This window comes from Octodon degus, unplaced genomic scaffold (genome assembly GCF_000260255.1).
Source record: "Octodon degus isolate 3935 unplaced genomic scaffold, OctDeg1.0 scaffold00259, whole genome shotgun sequence".
Lineage (NCBI taxonomy): Eukaryota > Metazoa > Chordata > Mammalia > Rodentia > Octodontidae > Octodon > Octodon degus.
In genome coordinates this window covers 2,626,826-2,646,690 of record NW_004524835.1, presented here as the reverse complement: position 1 = coordinate 2,646,690, position 19,865 = coordinate 2,626,826, and the positions used below count along the sequence as shown (strand labels likewise).

The 19,865-nt window shown below is 36.1% G+C and overlaps 1 protein-coding gene and 1 pseudogene across 1 annotated transcript in view; one reads left to right on the top strand and one right to left on the bottom strand.

The window, feature by feature from the left end:
* Window positions 1-19,865, top strand: part of Il1rapl2 (interleukin 1 receptor accessory protein like 2) — a 1,644,749-nt gene that overhangs the window by 117,936 nt on the left and 1,506,948 nt on the right. The gene's annotated exons all lie outside the window — the stretch shown is intronic.
* Window positions 7,292-8,029, bottom strand: LOC101572639 (annotated as a pseudogene).

Sequence of the window (19,865 nt, the reverse complement as noted above, 5' to 3'; positions counted from 1 at the left end):
GGCTGGCATGTGGTGCTGGGGGATCGAACCGCGGTCCCTGCGCTTTGCCAAGCTTGTTCTAAGTAGGTGCTTTAGACCACTGAGCCATCTCACCAGCCCATATATTTTTAAAAAATTCTAAGATGATTTCTGGATGTCAAGTACAGTTTGTGTCCTTAAGATAAAACTTACTTGGTGATGATATACTGTAAATTCTATTTTGTATGTTGTACAATTCAGTTTGCTAGACTATGATTTGAAGTTTTTTTGAATATATATTCATGTAAGATAAGTTTGTAGTTTTTTTGGGATTTATCTGTCTGATTTTGTTATCAGAGCAATTGCAGTTTCATAGAATGAGTTGGGAAACATCCTTTATCTTACATTTTTTGAAGAGTGTGTAAAGAGGACATGAATTCTTTCCTAGTGTTTGGTGCAATTCACCAGTGAGGGTATCTGACCCTTGACATTTCTTTCTGATAAATTTTAAATTATTTAATACATTACTTAGAGGTCTGCTTTGATTTTTTTTTATTCAGCTTCAATAGTTTTATCTTTTTGCAAATTTTACCTATTCATTTAAGTTACCAAATTTCGTAGTATTCTCTTGAAATCACCCTTGTGAAATAAATAGTAATGACTCCTGTCTAGCTTTAGTAAATTGAAACATACATACTTTATGTAAAGTGTCTGTTTTGGTAACAATATGGAAAATAGTCAATATAATGTAAACTCCTACTCTATATGCCCACCACTTAAATATAAGGACATATTACCTTTCTTCTATAGTATGTATATGTGTATACATATTAGTTGAAATGTTAAGTGTTAGTAATTTCATAATCTTCCTTTTTTTTACATTTATATGTTTGGTATAGGGTCTCATTACACAGCTAGGACTAGTAGTGATCCTCCCATTTTCAGCATGCCCAGCATGGGGATTACAGGCATGCACCACCATGCCAGGACTCTTTCTCTGGCTCAGCGCCCTGGGGATACAGGATGTGGGTGTAGCCTGTTTTTTAATTCACATAATATAAACATTTGGTAATATTGTTATTTATTTTACTGATTAATTAAATGTTTAGTATATAGCTATAACATAATTTTTGAACTTTTAAGTTGCTTGTTATATTTTGCTATGATTTGCTAAAGTCAATGTGTATATCTTTTCATACATATTATGCTGGATTTGCAGGTTTATTTACATATCTCAAATTATTTTAGCAATGTCAAAAGTGTTTTCAATACCATTAAGGAGTTTGCACATGTGATTGTCAGTTATACTATTTCACTATGTGCTATAACTTATTGAACATTAGGATTTTTCCAAACTTGGTAGTTTAAATATTTCTGGGATGGGTATTAGAATATACATCTTTAGTTACATTTTAGATTATCTTTTAAGACATACTAGGTCCAATTATTCAAAATTTTGTTTTTGTCCTAACTTTTGCTTTATGGTAGAATCATTGCCACAACGGAGAAATACTATAACTGGCATAATAACACTTACAGTAATTTTCTTTTTTAGTAAAAAAGATTGTACTTATTTAGAAGTGTTTAGAAGGTCAACAAAACAGTTGCAACTTTTTTCACAATTGCAGAATTGTATTAAGTTAATAAAACAACAATTATTTTGTATAAGCTGCATCAGGGACAACTGAAGATGAAAACCAAATCTTACACAGCCTTACATTTAAATTTTTTTTCTTCAAAAGGAATTAGTTGTGTACAGGGGGGTTAAATGCTTTATAGACAGGAAAACTGCGGTAGAAGCAACTTATTCATCATTATCTTCTTTATCCTCCTCATCCTCTTCATCTTCTTTTTCCTCCTCCTCTTCCTCTTCCTCCTCATCTTTCTTCCTTTTCTTGCTTTTTTTCAGTCTTGACGACTTCCTTTTTTGCTGCATCAGGTTTCCCTTTAGACCGGTAGGCAGCAATGTCCTTTTCATACTTTTCCTTCAGCTTAGCAGCCTTCTTCTCATATGGCTGTTTGTCATCTGCTGCAGTATTATTCTACATTTCTCCAAGTTTCTTTGAGACATCACCAATGAATAGCCCAGAATGTTCTCCTTCGATTTTTGGATGGTACTCAGAACAGAACAAGAAGAGGGCTGAAGGAGGCCTCTGGGGGTGCATTGGGATCCTTGAGCTTCTTTTTTATTTCTCATTTAGGAGGAATATAAGTTTTCATTTCTCTTTCATAACGAGCCTTGTCTGCTTTTGCCATATCTTCACATTTTCCTTTTTCTTTAGCAAATGTGGTTTTCCACCTCTCTGAGCACTTCTTAGAAAACTCTGATAAGTTGACGGAAGCATCTGGGTGCTGCTTCTTGTGCTACTCTTTGAAATTTGCACAAAGAATTTATATATGACATCTTGCTTTTTGGCTTCTTAGGAGCTCCTTTGCCCATGTTTACTTGTTTTTGTCAGTGAGGTACAGAGTCGCCCAGTGCCCGTCCAGCTTTCACTTGCCCAGCACTGTCTCTATGGAACTTAATGTACTGTACTGGCTGTGAGAGCCAACATTTACTGTATTTTTCAATGTTATTTGTTTTTATTATTAGGACTAATGCTACCACAGTATGCTTCCACATGAATATTTGTGTTTTCTGAGCTAGGCAATTTTTAAAACTTATTATGTAACCTTGACAGCTACTTTGCTATCCAGAAAATGAATGACAATTTATATTATCACATCCAGTGTATGAGGTTTTTTCTCTGCAGGATTTCTAACATTGAGTTATGTTGTTATTTTTATTTTTTAAAAATGTATTTGGTTGTAACAGGGTCTCACTGTGCAGCTCGGACTTATGGTGATCCTCCTGCTTTAAGTCTCCCCTGAGCTAAGAATACAGGAGTGTGTCACCACGCCCAGATTCTGGTCAGCTCTGCCTACCCTAGGGTGGGGCTGGCCCCGCTTGTGTGTGGGTGGATCAAACTGTGGTCCCTGCACTTGCCTCAGCAGGCACTTTAGCCTGCTGTGCTATCTTCCCCTTGCCATGTTGTTATTTTTAAAAATTAGTGTTGACTTGATAGATGCTACTAGTATTTATTAGAAAAAAAGAAGGAATCCAAATACAGCCTATTAGCTGAAGAGATAAGATTTTTGAAGATCTGTAAGAAACAGTTAGGAAAATCTCAGGGTGTCACCAGGCATTTACAGGAAATTATCATACTGAAAAGGTGTGGGAACATCATTGGCCTAAAAAAAAGATATAAAATAAATAAAAAAAAGATTTTTTTCAGGCCAATAATCTGGATGATTGCAATAAAAATTATTGTAAGCTGATGCACTGTTTAGTTGTTGAATTGATTTCCTAAAAGACTAAAGTCGATTCACCTTACCAAGGATCCGAATTTTACCTTTCTTAAGTCGTTGCACTTTCAAGATCAATTACATTTGTTGCGGCGTTTGGTAGCTGTGAGCCTGAAGAGTTTAAGAAATGGGGTGTTTTAAAGGGAAAGGGAGAAAACTTCTGCAATCATTTCTTCAGAAAAATAAATGTAGGGAAACTAATTTAAAGAAGACAGATGCCATTGTTCCTGCTTTGTGGTGACAGTGAAAGTTAGTGGGAGGGCAGAAGATAAATTTGCTCAATTTTGAAAATTAAAAGAAGAAAAAGAATGGAAAAGGAAAGACATACCCATACTTTTCTTTAGCCTAAGTGTAGCTTCAAGACTTACACCTAGCAACCAATGAAATTATGAAGTTAATTTAATGTCATTAATTCTCAATAGAAAAGAAATTATAAATTGTGGATTACTTGTTTTGCTTCCAATTGTCTGCTTATTGTATTAAAATTTACTTAACTAAGTAAACTTAAGCTTCCCCATATGTTGCATAATGACGAGGTAAAGTTATTTCTTAAAACATTATTAATCTTCAGCAGAATGAAATTTAGAAAGAAAAATGTGTAAGGGCTAATGAGATTAGAACATTTGATTTGTATCGTAGCAAACTGAAGAGATGACTTAAAAGTACTATCACTAAGTTGCTATTGAAAATCTCCTAAAACTAAGTCATAAAATAGAAGCAGAAGAATATTAGATATGGTCAAACACAATAGATACGACAAAAGGAAAAACAAAAAGATGACATCTGGGCAGAGGATTGTAGCTCAGGGGCCGGTGCCTTCCTGGCAAGCACCAGAAGGTGAGTTTGATTCCTGCTATCAAAAACAAAACAAAACAAAAACTCACAAAAGTGCCATCCAAGTTGACTTGACTACCCAATGAATATGGGTAACCTTAGCATCTGGTGATAGAAAATCTCAGAATGTTCTATTTAACTATTAAATTGTGCATTATCAAACCTCTAAACTTTTCTTCCTTACAGATTAATTTATCAACTGTTTCAAGGAGAATTTAAATGCCTCAAGACAGCAACTTCCCATCATAAACCTATAAATTTATTCTTTTCACATCTTTTTTTCTTTAATTTCTAACTGAATATCAGAAAATACTCAGGTATATGGTACATCTTTTCACTAGAGCTCCAGAAACTCACTTTGTACATTTGTAGTGGTACCTTGCTTAGAAAACTTAATTCTTTCCATGATTTGGCAGAAAACCAAGTTGAAGGAGAATCAAAATTTAATGGTTAGGTTCATTGTTGACCTTGTGGAGAAATTTGATTGACTTCTTATCTAGTTCAGTTTGTGACCAGAATCATGGAGAAAATTGAGTTCCTGAACCAACGTATGAGTTACTATCTTTGCTATTCTTGCTCTGTAGAGTAACCCCTTTTGGATTTTCTTCACACATTCTTTTTTTTTTTTTCAGAATGAGAGTACCCTCCCTCATGATTTAAAACTTGTTTACATGTCTCTTTGATATTATAAAAAGACATTAATAGTCTGAAAATCTGTAAACTCAATCCACTAGTATGAAAAAAAGGCAGTTTAATTTTACAAAATGACAGACTCCATGCTCTACCCTTGATTTGTCTCTCATTTCCTGTCAGTTAATCTTTTGAGCATTTTCTCTCCTAACTCTTCTACCTATGTATTTAATTAATTAACTCTTTATTTTGTATAGTCTGATTCTTGCTATGCTACTTATCCTGTTAGGCTACTACCCTTTTGACAAATTTCTTCTGGCTAGTAGGCTATTTTCAGCTAAATATAAAATATACCTTTTAGTCAACAGCAACACAATTGATTATTTATTGTCAGTTAACGTAGTTGACAGTCTTGAAATATGCTATTCCCTTGGCTTCTCTCCAATTTTGTCTTGTAGCCCTCTTATTTATTTATTTATTTATTTATTGTATTTTACGGAAGGGTCTACAGGGTGTTCAGGGTCTCACTACTGGATCAGACTCATAGTGATCCCCTGTTTACAGCTTCCCAAGAGCTGGGATTACAGATGCACGCCACCACACCCAGTCTTGATTGCCCTCTCAGTGTGCCCCAAGGGTGGGGCTGGTGTAGCAGGCCCAGGGATGGAACCTCGGGCCCCTGCACTTGCTTGCAGGCACATTAATCCTCTGCCATCCCTGTGTTGCTTTACAAGCAACACTGAACCTGCCCATCTCTTTTTTATTTTTGATTGTTTTCTTTTTCTTTTTGACTTTTTTTTTACCTTTTAAATTTCTCATAGGCAAAACAATATAATATTTAAGCTCTGTGTCTGATTTATTTCACTTAACATTGTGTTCTTAAGGTATGTTCACTTTCCTACAAATGACTCAGGTTTATTCTTCCTATGTCACATGGTACAGCTCCATTGTATGTAAGTACCACACTTTTTTCATGTATTCATCTTTTGAGGGCCATGTAGGCTTGCTTTCTGGATTTGTCTTTTAGGAATGGTGCTGCTATAAACATAGGTATGCAAAAGCTATTGCAATATAATATATTAAGTCTTTCAGAAGGATACTTATAATGGAAATAGCTCGGTGGAAAAGTATTTCTAGTTTTAGTTACTCGATGAATCTATGTACTGATTTCCATAGTGATTGTAAGTGTGTAAATTCCTAGAAACAATATAGAAAGGTTCCTTTCTCCTGTAGCCTCATCAGAAATCTTTGTTATTTGATTTGTTGATGATAGCTATTTTTCTGGAGTAAGGTGGAATCTCAGTGTTATTTAATTTGCATTTTTCTAATGGACAAATCTCTGGACTTTATTCTGAGAAATCTCTATTTTAGTGACCCATTTTAGTGTTTTTTTTATTTTGAGGAGTCTAATGTTTTTGAATCTCCATTATGCCTGATACTGCTCTTACCAAGGAATAATGCAGTTTTCCCATTCTATCAGTTGTCTCTTTACACAGTTGTTTGCTTCCTTTGTTGTGCAGATGTAATTTTGTTATGATTCCATAATTTTTTGTGGTACTGGAGATCAAACTTGGGATCTTGTGCTTACCAGGCAGGCATTTAAGCTGCTGAGCTATCTCCCTGGCCCATAAATCTCTATGTTGATTTTGATGCTATTTCTTGTTCAATTGGGGTCCTTTTCAGAAACTCATTTCTTTTTTTTTTTTCAAATATTTATTTATTTATTTAGTGTGTGCGTGGCCAGCTCAGCCCACCAGGGGGCAGGGCTGGCTGGCATGTGGTGCTGGGGGATTGAACCAGGGTCCCTGTGCTTTGCTTAGCCTAGCCCGCTCCAAGTAGGTGCCCCAGACCACCGAGCCATCCCACCAGCCCCAGAAACTCATTTCTTATGCCTATGTCATCAATACTTTTACCCATTCTAACTTTCAGCCATTTAAATGTTTGTTTAACATTCAGGTCTTTGAACTATTTTGCTTTTAGTTTAATACATGATAAGAGATACAACTCGAGATTCAATCTTCTGCATGTGGATAACTAGTTTTCCAAGCACCATTCAATAAAGAGAGTATCTATTCTCCAGCATATATTTTTGGTCCCTTTGTCAAAGATCAGACAACTGAATGTGCTTGGGGTAATGTCTACAACCTTATATTCTTTGTGGTTGACACACATGTATTTTGCATCAGTATCATGCTAGCTTCATCACTATAGCTTTATAACATATAATTTGAAATCTGGGATTGTGATGCTTCCTGCTTTGTTCATGCTTTCCAGAATTGCTTTTGTTTTTCTGGATTTCTTTTGGTTTCCTATGAATTTTACAGTCCTATTTTCTGGTTTTTAAAAATATTGTTGTTATTTTGATTTAATTGTGTCAAGTTTTTGTATTAGTTTTAAAATATGACCATTTTGATAGTATTTTCTCTATTCAGGTATAGGGCATATCATTCTATATTCTTTATTTCTCTTCTTTTCTTTCTTTTTGAGCTGAAAACAGGCTTTATTTTTCTGGGTGGCCAGGTAATTAGTCCCCCAGCAAGACAGTGGCTTCATGCACATGCTGTAGGACCACTTGGTCCAGCAGTGTATGCACGGTTCAGGCAGCCTGGGCAGCAGCTTCTATCACCCACTCTAGATGGTCCTCATGCAGCCGGGCATCCATCTCAAGTAGTACGATCTGGCCTGAGGCTGGCAGCAGGGCCAGGGCTAGCTGGAGACCACCAGCTGCTTCTTCCACATGAGTGAGGTCTGCCGGAGTGGTGCAGTCCACACAGCCAGCTGAGCACGCACGCACAAGGCCCCACACGGGTATCCCAGCATCTAGCACTGCCAGCGTGGCTGCATTCACGCAAGCTGTGTATGTTCCACCATCTGTCTGTAGCACCTGCACATAGACACCAATCTGGGAGTGTGGGTGCAGCTGTGTGAGGATGGCTGCCTCAAAGGTCTGGCGTAGCTGAAGGCCCATATCACAGGACTTCTGGTCCTCATGTGGCCTTTGCTTGCCCTCACCTGTGCTGAAGGTTGGTGAACTATATTGTCAGTTCACTAGGGCACGGTCAGGCATTGCCGGAGAATGGGAGCCCCGAATCTCATGCTGCCCATAGACCATGGCCAGCACCTTTGTGTTGCCCTGCTTGGTGTATGTCAGGCTGTCGACCTATGCAAACACACCCATCTGTGCCTGGATCTTGTGCAGCTCCCCAGCGTGTCACCCATCTACCCAGTAGCCCTGGTTCGACATGAGTTCCAGGCCCACCATGCCACTGGTTCCGTTCTCTGCTTTCTAGAGAAGTCAAGTTCCCCACAGCCCCAGTCGGTCAGATCTAGTGGTCTCTCTCATTCTATTTTCTAATGTTCTCTGTAACCTGCTTTTTGAGAGTGCCGTAGTTTTCCATGATTAGGTTGATTTCTAAGTGTTTAATTTTTCTTGATGCTGCTGTGAATGGTATTGTTTTCCTAATTTCTTTCTCACTGAATTTATTATGGTGAAGGAACACTACTGAGCTGGGCGTTGTGGCTTATACCTGTAATTGGGAGGCTGAAGCGGGAGGATCATTGCGAGTTCAAGACCAGTCTGGGCTACAAAGTGAGTTCATGGCCAGCCTGAACTGCATAGGGAGATACTATTTCTATTAATTATTTATTTTTCCATTAATTTCTATTTCATTTACTATCATCTGATAACATACAGCAATAATTTTAATGGCTTGCATTTACTTCAGCGTGCTTTACTGGATAGGATATGGTCTATTTTGGAGAAAATTTCATGTGCTGTGAGGAATTAATAGGAATAATTAATAAAAATAGGGTCTCTTGTTGCTTTCAAGTTATCCCTGAGTAATTAGAGAAAGAGAGAGAAAGAGAGAGAGAGAGAGAGAGAGAGAGAGTGAGTCAGACAGACAGAGAGACAAAGAGTGAACATTATGGAATTTGTTCTTTTATTTTATTTATTTATTTGTTTTTTTTGGCAGAACCAGAGATTGAACTCATGCTTGGCACTTGCCAGGCAAGCGCTTATTCTCCTGAGCTATCTCCCTGCCCCCACCTCTTTTTATACCTGTTTTCTACTGTTGTTTTGAATGAATGTATATATCATTTTGTCAAAGGATTTTCTCTACCTGAGATGGTCATGTGGTTTTTGTAGTTGCTTTTGCTTATGGCATATGTTAATCTGGGATATCTGGCTTATGGGATATCTGATTTACATATATTGGACAATCATTACTTTCCTGGGATAAAGCCCACTTGATAATGACGTATATCTTTTTAATGATTTATTGCATCATGTTTGCCAGTATCTCATTTAGGGTTCTAACATCTATGTTCATTAGAGATGTTGGTCTGTAGTTTTCCTTTTCTGGTTGGACCTTGTCTGATGTTATTGTTTTAATTTCATAAATTTGGATAATTTCTGTAGTTTATTTTTCCATTAATTTCTATTTCATTTACTATCATCTGATAGCATGCAGCGATAATTTTAATGGCTTGCATTTACTTCAACATGCTTTCCTGGATATGATATGGTCTCTTTTGGAGAACATTTCTTGTGCTGTGAGGAATAATGTTCATTCTGTTCTTGAATGGTATTCTGTTCAAAGTTTTGGTTGAGTTCTGTTATTTTTGATGATTCTCTGTCCAGTTATTTGTTACAGAGTTATATTGACATCTGCTATAATTCTATTCAGATTACTTACAAGTAAATAATTGATTATCTCTAACAGCCTCTAAGCTTTTTTTGCACTTTGTTGCACTTTTGGGATTTTAACAATGATGTATTATGGAGACTCTTTTGTAATCATGACTTTATGGCATTCTACATGTTTTGATTTTCTCTAAGGTAAAAATGTCCCCATATTTGGAAATTTTTATGCTCTTATTTCTTTGAACACTTTTTGTGTCACTTGTTCTGCCTTCTAATTTTTCACTAATTTCTATTAATCTTAGAGTGGTCTTCTTGGTATCATCTGACAACTGTTGTTTCCATTTTTCATGCTCTCTTGTTTTCAAGTTATCCCTGAGTAATTGGTCTCTGATAACAGCCATTTCTCTTGTATCAGACCGTATGCTCTCACACTGATTGCTTCTTTTGTATATACTTTCAGTAGAATCTGTTTAGTACCTTTTCATGGACTCTAATTTTTAGTAAACTGATCACTCATATTTTGTAAAATTTGGTTTAGCTCAGCTACCTTTTAATTAGTGTCTTCTGTTATCTTACCAATTGTTTTGCATAAGTTCATTATCTGTTTAAGTAAACCTTTTTTGAACTCAGTGAGCACTTCATATTTATGTATTTATTTATTTTGAGACAGTCTCACTAAATTTCCTAGCTTGATCTCAAACTTGGGATTCTTCTGCCTCAGTTTCCCAGAGTTCTGAGATTACATATATGAACCACTGTGCCCAGCTCATTGTCTCTATTTTCTCTACTAAATTAATTTCTCACTGAGGTTGGGGCTCCGTGCAGCTGGGCTGGGAAGACATTTCCCCTCATTTTTGGGTATTGTGATAGCATTTCTGCATGGATTAATTACCAGATCCACTTTCAGTCATTCATGCTGCTTTGGGCCCAGGCTGATCAAAGGTTTCAATGATTGTTTCAGTAATGTCTGTTTCTTTTTCTTTTCATTTTGAATTTCTTTTTTTTAAGAAATGTGCTGCAGAAAAAAATTTTTAAAAGGTTTTTTTTTGTTTGTTTATTTATTTATTTATTTATTTGGTACAGGGTCTCACTGTGCAGCCCAGACTCATAGTGATTCTTCTTTCTCAATGTTCCCAGTGCTGGGATTACAGATGTGTGTCACCATGGCTGGTTAGGTGCACCTGGGATTCTGGGGCCAGCATGACATGTGGTAGTGGGGGAACCTGGGACTTTGTGCCTGCCAGGCAGGTGCTTAGATAGCTGAGCTATCTGCCTACTCCCTTTTTTCATTTAAAAAAATATTGATAATATATATATATATATATATATATATAGTATCATACATTTAAGTATTTGATCCATTTCAGGTTTAGTTTAGTGCATGTTTAAAGATGTGACTCTACTTTTAATCCTGTGAAAAGCCTATTTTTCCAGCACCATTTATTGAAGAGGCTATTTTTCTTTTGTGAAGGTTTTTGGCTCCTTTGTCAAAGATAAGGTAGCCAAGAACATTGGAAGTTATTTCTACATCTTCTAATCTGTTCAGTTTATCCTCAGGTATATTTTTGTTTTTTTGCCAGTACCATACTGTTCCTATCACAGTAGCTTTGTAGTAAGATTTGCAGCCAAGGATTGTGATACCCCTGCCTTCCTTTGATGCCCAGCAGTACTTTTGATATTCTAGATCTCTTATGATTACAAATGAATTTTAGAATTGTTTTCTCTAATTCTGTGAGATTTTTCTATTGATATTTTGGTTGATATTGCATTAAATCTCTATGATAATTTTGGAAGTATGGCCATTTGGACTATTTGTTTTTCATATTGAAGAATAAGAGATATCTTCCCATTTTCTGGTGTCCACTTTGAATGCTTTTCTCAGAGTACTGACATTTTTAATGCAAAGTTCTTTTATGTCCTTTTTCAGATTGATTACTAGGTGTTTTTTACAGTATTATGAATGGTGTGTTTTCTCTAATTTCTCTCTCAGTGATCTTGTTATTTGAGTACAAAAATGCTTTTGATTTTTGAATTTTAACTTTGTATTCATGTATTCTACTGAATTTGGATATTAAATATACCATCATTTGATGGACTTTGTAGGGTCTTCTGTGTAAAATGTATCAACTATAAATAATGATAATTTAATTTCTTCCTTTCCAGTCATTATTCCTTTTATTTCTTTCTTGTGTCCAATTGGTCGGGCCAATGTCTCTAGGACTGTATTGAACAAGAGTGGTGAGAGTAGAGATCCTTGTCTCTTTCTTGATTTTAGACTGATAGCTTTCCCCTGAGGGTAAAATTGCTATACTGGGTGCATATTTACTATATATAATTTTCAGGTTTGTTTTAGATTTTATTTATATAACCATAAATCTAGTTCATATTGTTAAAGGTGGGAAATCAATAGTAATATATGTCATCATTTTCTAAGCTGTGTTTGATGCTATAGTTATTGCTAATTGCACTACTTTAGCCAAGGTGATACAGTTTTTCTAATCAATTGTTCTTTCTGGTATACCAATACTTAGATTGCATGAGGGTCATAAAAAACACTATAGGCTAGTGCCAAGGAACCAAAGGCAAATAGGGATCAGCTTCTCATCCCCAATAAATTGAAGAGGTAATATTTTGACATAGACTTAAACTGCAAAAGCCAGATAGGTACACCAATTTATTGTCCTGTCTGAGAAATCAACTTTAAAAATTGAAAATGAGAACATACTAAAACGAGATACAAACCCAGACTTCCAACACATTGAGTGAAACCTGAGGGAGCAATGAGGTGAAAAACTTAAAAGCCACCCATCTACATTCTCTGAAGTGGACATAGCAGAAGTAGAAAAGCAAAAGAATGAGTCTCTATAAAAATCAAACCAGAAATAATTTCGGTGATAACTACAGAGAAGGTGACCATAATTCAGGTGATGCTTATTGACTCTAGAGAAGATACAGATAAAAAATTAGAGGATCTTTAAAAAATGATGGAAATGATGAATGCCTAACATAGGAAAGAAATGAAATCCACAAAAGGATTCAAACAGATATCAAGGACATTAATTATTACATTTCATATGTGCAATAGAATGAGCCAATATGAAGACTAAATACAGAAGACAGGATTGTGATTGGTGATCATGAAATGATTTGTTAGATATAGCATGGACTATAACAAAATCAATCCAACATCTGTGAGATGAGAAATGAAGGATAAGATTGATCAGCATCACTGAAAAAGCAGGCCGTAGCACATATGAAATATAAACACCTTCATAGAAGTGATGGAAGAAAATTTCTCAAGCAAGGGAAAATAAATTAACATACACTTAAGTTAGGCATATAGAACTGAAATTATCCATGATCAAAAGAATCTACCCCACAGCATATACTAGTCAAGACTTCAGAAATTCAATGCAAGAACAGAATATTAAAAAGCTGTTAGAAAAAGAAACAGATTACCTATGAAGGAAAGCCCCAACAGAGTCACAACAGACTCCTTAACACAAATCTTCAAGGCAAAGTGATCTTGTAATCTTATAGAGTAATCTGTTTAAAGATTCATAAAACTTGAAGGTTATACTGTAAGAATAAAGAATTTGGTGAACTGAAGAATAAAGTAGAATTTGAAAAATGAATTAATAGAGTTTGAGGTGAAGGATTTAAAAGTGAGATAAAAAGATTTTGTGGAAGAGTAAAAGGAAATTAATATTATTAAAGTTAACAAAGAAAACAGAATGTGAAATAAAGGAAAAAAGAAAAATATGAAATATAAACAATAAGAGAAAATGAAAGAAAAAAGGAAAATCCCCAGTCCCTAAAAACCAATAAGGAAAAAATTAATTAAAAATTATTAAGTTAAAAAAGTCATCTTTTTTAATCAATGATGCATCACCCATGATATGCAGTTTTGGAATCTAGCAAGTCACAATTTTCTCCACTTAACCTTATAGTCTATAGGTTGCTAATATACTTTCTCCACCTTATTCCAGGACCCTCTGTTTATATATCCCCAAATGTGACAACCCTTCTTGCTGAAATACATCCTTGCTCATGTTGGTAGATGGAGAAAGTCATCAGATCACACTGATCTCTGCTGGATGTAGGCAGTAGGTTAGGGGTCTAAGCAGACTTCTGGATTTAATGTGAATACTTTCATATCTAGCTGCCTCTGAAAGCCTCTTGTGTATGACCTAATTTCTCTGTATAGAAACTGAAGTGTATATCTTTCTTGGCTTCTTTTTTGGCTTGTAAGTAAACTCCTCAGGAAATTAATATGTAGCCCCACTCACAGTCTCCTGTGCTTGTGTCTCATCCAGTTACTGTCCAAGGATACTATTAGAAAAACTGAATGCAATTGTTATGTAGTTATTTGGTAGCTCAGTCTTAATTTACCCCTGAACAAAATAGTGCCTGATTAAACACTCTCTAGTAGTATGAGGGCAATGCACTGGGTTTCTTCTCCATCTCTAGCAAGATGTGAAAGATTCACTTTGAAAGTAAAAGCCCATTCTACTTTTGTAGCTTAAATATCCCAGGGCTTTTGTGGAAGAAAGCACTTCAGGCCCAGATTATTATTTTTTTCTGGAGCTATCTTCTCTCCAGGGGCATTGGCTTTAACCACAATTAGATTGGTTGATTGGTTGGTTGGCTCATCTGCTGCCCTGTGCTGAGGGGAAATAAAACACTGAAAGGGGCTCAGAGTTGGGTGGCCATAGCTAGGGCGATGGCTTGGAATTCATTGGGGTGGTGGCCAAGGGTGACTACCACACAGGGGTGCATACCATCTGTGGTGACTATGGGCTTACATGTTCCATGATCTATGGGGGGCATGTGGTATTTCTCTTTCTTTGATTCTTATCAAGATCTCAAATTTCTTTTTGAATATCCATGTTATTGGGTAGCTCTTTCTAAAGGTGGTTCATCAAATCAATATTACTGGGTTTTGTGGTACTTGCATCTTTTTCTGGAGTTGGATTCCAAGTTCTTGTCTGGAACAATGAATTGAATGAAACGATCAAAAAGCAGTGCCAAATTTTCTTGGAAAATGTAAAAATTAAGAGTGCTGTAGAAACTGGCTCTGCAGAGTGAGCTTGGGTTAAGTAAAAGAGGAAAAGGCAACATGAAAGCATCCCCTGTTGTACACAGGCTGGGATATCATGAGGAAAGCCACATTAGTGAGCTCTTCTTGACAATTGTGTCTTTTTATGGCATCTGAATCTAGAGGAAATCCATGAGATCTTCTACATATGGGTCCTGGCAAGTGGTTCTGCGATCCCACACCTCAGGCTGACATCTGGTCTAGACTATCATATGGACAACCTGCTCAAATTCTCCTGAGAAGTCCACATGTAGGACTTCGGAAACTGTTCTGTGCATATGTTCCAGGATTTTGTCATTAGAAGATTGCACTTACTTCCCCAGCCATCTTTGCCATGTCCTAATCTCCTGTCTCACCCATGTGTAGACATACTATAGGAAATTCAACCTCTACATGATCCAACCCTTTACCTGTTCACTATCAGGCATCTTCCTATTTTATACTCTGTGTTTTGCCACATTGGAGTTATTTTATTTTAACTCCTGTATCATAATCTGTCAACTATGAGCCTTTGCCAATGTTATTACCTCTTTGTAAAAAATGTATTTGCTATAAGGTCTTACTACTCAGCTTGGACTCTTAGTGATCCTCCTGTTTTCAGCCTCCCCAGCAGTGGGATTACAGGCATGTGCCACCACACCTGGTCTCGGTGGTTGGCTCTGTGCACCCAGGGGTAGGGTCAGCATGGCCTGTGATGCCAGGGATTGAACCCTGGTCCCTGCACTGGCCTAAGAAGGCCTTTAGTTTGCTGAGCTATCTTGCTGGCCATTATTGCTTGTTTCTGGAACATTCCTTTCTGTCATGCTCCAGAATCATTTTCTGGAAATTTAGCAATCACTTTCTCCAGAAAGTTTTCTGTTTCTCATAAACATGAGGTTTATTTTTTTTCTTTGTTCTCAAAACTGTATTCTTTTATTGCATGTAAAATCCTTTATTGTTATTTCTTATTTAACTGACCATGGTCATTTATTAGGGAGATATGTTTATCATGTTAGCTTTCTGTATCACCAGTTGAGGCACAACATAAGTTCATTGGATGCATAATTTAATGTACTATATCTTGGAGCAAATCAGATGAAGCAAGTCTATTATTTGTGTTTGGTACAATTATTAAACTGACATATCAATATGAAAGGGTAATTTATCTCATGACAAAATGTGCCAACATAAGTTAGTTAAATTGTTTTCATTATACCTAAATGTTTTATATGAAGTTGGTTAACCAGATTGATGGATTAATACCAACATGTAGATAGGTCTGTAATTGCAGTTTTTGGATCTGTGTTCTATGTCTTATCTTATTGAATTTTAATTGATTTGATTATAACAAGAAGAAAAAGCTTATGTAATGAGAGAGCTAATTAAATGATTAAAAACCCTTATGGTTTCAGGTAGTCTTGATGATTTTGAATAATAGACTAAAACTAACAATGGTGCTTCATAGGATCTACTGTAACAATTTTAGGGGTAGATAATTTAATTGATGTGGTCCCTAATGCATTCTAGTCAATTCTATTGGGAACTAAAAAAAAAAAAAAAAGAGCACAGTACCTCCTTTTAAATTATACATACCATGTACATATTGCAGATGAGATAACTGCAATAAAGCACATATCACAAAATTCTCATAGTTTTTAATGTCCAAGTGTTTATAGAACTTATATGTATACTATACTGTAGTTACAAAATGTGGAATGGCATTATATCAAAGAAAGCACTCTACATATGTGGTTTAAAATTGCTACTTGGGCCGGGGAGATGGCTCAGTGGAATAAGTGCTTCCCTGGCAAATGCAAGGGCCTGAGTTGAATCCCCGGTTTCACAAAAAAAAAAAAAAAAAAAAAAGATTGCTAATGATCTGAGATTTATCATTCATAATCTTTGTGCTGATAGAAAGTTTTTTTTTTTGGCTATTGGCTGATTATGCTGATGAACGACAAATGTTAGAGTGATATATGTCAATTTCTTCTTTTTTTAAAATTTATGTATTTGGTACAAGGTTTCACTATGCAGCTCGGACTCATAGTGATCCTCCTGTTTTAAGCCTCTCCAGAACTGGGATTACAAGCATGTGCCACCACCCAAACTCCGTTGCAGGCTCAGTGCTTCCAGGGGCAGGGCCAGTATGGCATGTGGTACTGGGCAACAATTTCGTAAAGAAAAAAGAAATGAATTTTTCTGTATTGATCAACCTTCCTTTTAATGAAGTATGTCTCCGTAGCTTTCTATGTTGTAAGAGAACATTTTACCTAAAGCAGCATTCAAAATTAGAGTACATCCTCTTAGTCCCTGCTGTTCTTTCATCAGCTACATTCTTGTGATATTCTAAAATATTTATTGTAATTTCAGCAGTGTTCTTAGAATCTTCACCTGGAGATTCCATCTCAAGAATCCACTTTCCTTCTTCATCTGTAAAAGGCAGCTTCTCATCCACTGAGCTTTCATCATGAAATTGTAGCAATTCAGTCAAATTTTCAGGCTCCACTTCTAAGTTTTCCTACTATCTCCACCATGTACATTGTTTCTCCCACTGAGGTCTTAAGTAACTCAAAATCTATCCACAAGGGCTCAAATCAACTTCTTTCATACTCCTGTTAATGTTAATGCTTTGACCTCTTTCACTGGATCAGAAATATTCTTGATGGCATCTGGAATCAGTAATCCTTTCCACAGTGTTTACAATGTGCTTTGTCTAGGTCTGCCAGAAGAATCATAGTTTGTATAAGTCATAGCCTTAAACAAATATATCTCTAAAACAATGAGACGTGAAAGTTAAAATGTCTCTTTTATCTGTGGGATACACAATATGTGCTGTGTTAGCATAAAAACATTAATCTCATTGTATATCTTCTTCAGAATTCTAGATGACCAAGTAATTTGTCTATTAATAGTAATATTTTGCAAGTAATCTCTTGTTATCTGACCAGTAATGTCAACAATATGCTTAAAATTTTCAACAACATATATTGTAAGAAGCTGTGCTTTTGTTATTCCATTTATAGAGGAATAACATTCCTAGCATTTTAGGAATGGTAAATGAATTTTGGCTGTGGCTAGAATCAGAACCTGTATTAGTTTCTAAAAACAAAACCTGTCCTTTGAAGTGTTAAAAGCAGTCATGGACTTATCCTCTCTAGATATCAAGGTCCTAGATAGCATTTTTTTAGTACAAGATTGTTTACATTGCAATCTGATGTTTAGCCACTTGCTGTAGTTTCTGTATCAGCACTTACTGCCTCATTTTTTTTAATGCTATGGAGATGGATTCTTTCCTAAGACATAAAGAATTGGGTTTTTTATCTTCAAATATTTTTGTCTACAGCTCCACCACCTCTCAGCTTTCACATAATTGAACAATATTAGAATTTTACTATAGATTAAGCTTTTATTTTGGAGGGATTTTTATTTAGGGAAGTGTTGTGGCTGGCTTGATCATCTATGCAGATTGCCAAGTCTTTTTTCATATGAGCAATAAGACTGTCTCACTTTATTAAGATTTATTGTGTTTACTGCAATCGCACTTGAATTTTTTTCTCAAGTACTTTATTTTTACATTCACAGTTTGGTTGTTTGATATAAGAGGCCTAGCTTTTGACTTAAATGAAAAGCATGAGTCTTCTCCTTTTTGAACACTTAGTAGCCAATGTAGAGCTATTGATGGGATGGCTTTCATTATTGTTGTGTATTGGACATAGGCTGTGAGAGGAGAGAGAGGGAAAGAGGGGAGGTCAAGTAGAAAGGAAGAGGGAGAGAGAAAGGAAAAAGAAATAGATGTTGGCAAGGCCATTCTGTGGAGTAGTCAGAACATTTATTGCTTAATTTCACTGTTATATATTGCGTGCTTCATGGTGGCCCAGAATGATTACAATATGTAATATGAAAGACCACTAATCCCAGGTCACTATAACTGATCCAATAGTAATAGAAGTGTTAGAAATATTGTAAGAATTATCAAAGTGTGATATAAAGACATAAAGTGAAACATGGTGTTAAGAAAATGGTACTGATAGACTTTTTCAGTGTAGAGTTGCCACAAATTATAAGTTTGTAAAAAAATGCAACATTTGCAGAGTACAACAAAGTAGAGTCCAACAATATGAGATGTACCCAGCAGTTACACTTAAATGATTATTTTGAATCTAGAACAATCATGGCACATAATAGTTTCTTTCAAATTTGTTTTCTTGATATAGAAAATTTTATTTTCTGTTCTAGTCATCATATTAATATTATGATTTTATACCCAGAAAGTATAATATCTTTTTTTGTAAGAACCAGCAGTTGAACTCAGGCCCTTGCACATGTCAGGCAAGTGCTTATTCTACTGAGCTATCTCCCCAGCCCCCAAAATAGGTTTGTTTGTTTTTTTTTTTCAGAACTGGGGATTGAACTCAGGCCCTTGTGCTTGCAAGGCAAGCGCTTCTTCTACTGAGCTATCTCCCTGGCCCAGAAAGTATATTTATCTCAATTTAAAATTAAGCTTTTGGCTGGCCAAATAGCTCAGCAGATTTAGTGCCTGCAAGCAGGTGCAGGGGCCAGGTGTTCGATTCCCAGGCCTGCCATGCCAGCCCTGCTCCTGGGGTGTGCTGAGACGGCAATTGAGACTGAACATGGTGGCATGCACCTGTAATCCCAGCTCTTGGGAGGCTGTAAACAGGTGGATCACTAGGAGGCTGGTCAATGCAGTGAGAACCTGTGCACCCTGTACACCCTGTCCTAGAATACAAAAATAAAAAAAAATTAACCTTTCCAATTCTGTTAATATAACTTAGACTCTACTATTTTAACAATCACACAATCTTGACATTTGTAATATCAAGGTTTTATTTCTCATTATGTAACATGTTGGCCAAAGGTTTTGTTCTATAACTTTTTATACTAGATTTCAAGGTGACAAGGCAACCAGCACGTTTAACATTACCACTCATCATGACATAAAGTTAGTCATAGAATTCATAACAATCGGGGCCGGAGAGATGGCTCAGTAGTAGGATAAGCGCTTGACTGGCAAACATAAGGATCTGAGTTCAATCCCCGGTTCCGCCAAAAAAAAAAAAAAAATCATGACAGTTGAAAAATAGGTACTCTGGCCTAAAAATGATATACAACTGTGAGCAATAACTTTTGCTCACAAGTAACTATCTATAACCAGTCTCATGGACCCGCCAGTCACAATGTGGCCAAAAATACAAACAGTGCTTGTATCTGTACCTGGGAGGTACAGATATGGAGAGAACAGAACTAATAATCACCATAACTACACTGAGCAAAAGGTGAAATTTTCTCTTTAACCATGGATTTTATCATCTTCTTTATAGTGACAGAATTAAGTGTTTCAAGTATTTGTCTTTGAAT